The sequence below is a fragment of the Battus philenor genome, unplaced genomic scaffold (genome assembly GCF_028537555.1).
Source record: "Battus philenor isolate CCGP_79_NKW_IND1 unplaced genomic scaffold, ilBatPhil1.0.hap1 SCAF_41, whole genome shotgun sequence".
Taxonomy (NCBI): Eukaryota; Metazoa; Arthropoda; class Insecta; order Lepidoptera; family Papilionidae; genus Battus; species Battus philenor.
This window is the reverse complement of record NW_027181706.1, coordinates 24089-27099: the sequence shown is the minus strand read 5'-3', so window position 1 is coordinate 27099 and position 3011 is coordinate 24089.

Below are 3011 nucleotides of genomic sequence, written 5' to 3'. Positions count from 1 at the left end.
CAAAAGGCAGATCTTGGTACGCGATCAAAGGCCTTTTCCGGGTCCACAAAACACATGTAGAGGTCACAGTGTTGCTCAAGGCTTTCTTCTTGTAATTGTTTGACAACAAAGATGGCATCAACCGTCCCTCGATTCGGTCTGAAACCACACTGGGTATCGGGAAGGAAGCTTTCAGCTAACGTACATAGGCGCTTGTTGATGGTATGCGCCAGGATCTTGCCAGCTATTGAAAGCAGGGCAATTCCTTAAAATGAGCTGCAATCTGAGAGGTCTCCTTTGCCTTTGTATAGTTTAACAATATTAGCATCCTTCCAGTTTTGTGGAACAAGCTCATCAGCCCAAGTTTGTTGAATAAGTGCAAACAGTCTGGAGTGCTATGGCAGATAATCTCGTGGTGCACTCTGTGCATAGATTTGAATTTATTAAATCTTAAAAAAATCAGGTTTTGTTTCTGAAATCAAATTAAACAGAAAAATGAGGCATTATTAAAAATTAGAGCGAGAATCTATATCAGGTGTTTGGTTTAGACTGAATAAGTTATGATGATGTTATTAAAAGAGTTTTGGCTAAAATCAATTAAAAAAGAAAAATATGACGAATTTATTAACCGACTAGCGTGAACATCTACATTCAGCGTCCCATTGACAATGCATAGATTTGAATATTTTTTAAAATCAGGTTTTGTTTCTGAAATCAAATTAAACAGAAAAATGAGGCATTATTAAAAATTAGAGCGAAAATCTATATCAGGTGTTTGGTTTAGACTGAATAAGTTATGAAGATGTTATTAAAAGAGTTTTGGCTAAAATCAATTAAAAAAGAAAAATATGACGAATTTATTAACCAACTAACGTGAACATCTACATTCAGCGTCCCGTTGATACTGCATAGATTTGAATATATTTTAAAATAAGGTTTTGCGCTTAAAAATTTGGTGCTGCCACTTATTGGTCTGGTTGGCAGCGTCCTGCTTGGATCCAGGTGCTGGAGACGTGACGCCTTCCTTCCTGCGGTGCTTGCCCTGGAATTCGGAAAACAATACAGCATTGCTGATTATTTTCAAAATAAATATATATCACATAAATATAATCTTTTAATATTTTTTTATATCGCTTACACTGTTGTCCAAGAGATATCTGCAGATTAGATTAGAGGGCACTTTGTCTAAGACCTTTTTTAAGGTGGAGAAGCTCGAGGGCTCCTTAGGAAGCCTCAACTTGGTCAGCTTGTGATGTGTTACATCTTTGCCCTCTATTATTAACTCAATGAATATTTAAATTACAAGAATCCTGTAAGTACATTTAGTCTATATCTGACAGAGTGTACATACATAAGTCACAATTATTATTTAAAAAAAAAGTGTTGTTGAGTTTCCTGTTCATCTCGACAATGACATGACACCTTGCAAATCAGAGTAGAGCCAAATATATAAAAAAATAATTGATCATCAATAAGAGACCTGATAAAAGTTCCAATATTGAGTAAATTAACTTTATCTTTATTTTTAAGTCATTGTTTCACGTGGATTTTCATTCTTATAATATGTTCGACAGATCAAGTAAGTTAAGCTAATTTACTTGATCGGTCACAGGTACTCCGACGGCTTGCAGCTTTTAAATGTCAATAGGTCAAAAGCGACCATCACTTCACTGAAAAAAAATGTGGAAAAAAAATTAAGAGAAAACATAGGGCCAGCTTACTAGTGGATAATAAAATCTCTGATAGCCTATTAGGAATTTATGATAATAAATGAAACGGATTCGGAGCCTTAGAAACACGCAGTGTCGTGGGGGGTCGAATCGAAAAAAATGTCATCGGATACTTTAGCTGTCAGATAGCGTTACATTGTCTTAACTTTGTAATGGGCTCTTAATAAGATAAAAAGAATAGCAATTATCTTGTTTACTTGTAACTGTAATTTAATTTTTCCATTTTGTTATTCATATATGTATATAGAGCGCTTCATACAGCATAATGAACAAAATATTTATTACACGATATAACGTAAGGGCTAGTAAAAAGTATTGGTCTGTCGTTTCCGAATTAAAAAAAATGATACAACGTATTTCAAAGAGGTCACTTTATTTATTGATGACATTTTTATATTTCTAACTGATCTAAATAGCGTCAAACTCGGGAAATTTAAAGTAACTGGAAGTTAAAAAAATTATGAAAAAAATCTGACTATCCCGGAAATTTAAGACGAATCGTCTGACTCGAAGTTCAAAAATAATTACAAGTTAAAAAAAAAACAAACTGTCAAACGCGGGAAATTCAATGCGACTTGTCCAATGCGCGAAGTATAAAAGTAATATATATCCACATATATATATTTATATATATAAATTAACAAAGTAATAACATGCGAACTTCAAAAGTTAATTGTAAGAAAAAACAGGTAACAACAAATAAAATGGACAACCCACAAGGACATCATGCCCCGTGCGAGTTGTCTTTTCCTGTCATTATTGACTCATGTTTTGCACCTGTTTTACTACACGCGCACTCGCTGATCAACTAATAAAAAACACTGGCTGCCAATCTAAGAACGTTCCACATAACATGCAATAAAATAAGGATATTCGCAATTGCATTCAAATAAATAAACAATAATTTCGCAAATATATGTACAGGTGTCCGCAAGTGCAGTCAAACAAAATTTCAATGTTTCGTCACCGCGCTGTGACATGGCGCTCGTACTGCCGTTGTATTGTGCTGTAATGCCTTAATTAAAGTTCTCATTGTAAAAATTGACGATGCGCAGTTGCGACATACTTGCAAAATAACAAAAACCAAACTCATGTTATTTACTAACTAAAAGTGACAAATTTTTTGCGAGCTTGGGATTCGCGAAAGCATTTTATTTTCAAACAATTCGTTAATTAGATTGCGAGAAGAGGGGTTTCAATTCACAAGCTGAACTGCTTATTATAACTTGGGCTGAACATAACAAACATCTCTAAAGGCAACAAAATATACCGATTAGTTCCATAATAATGCACAGTTGTATT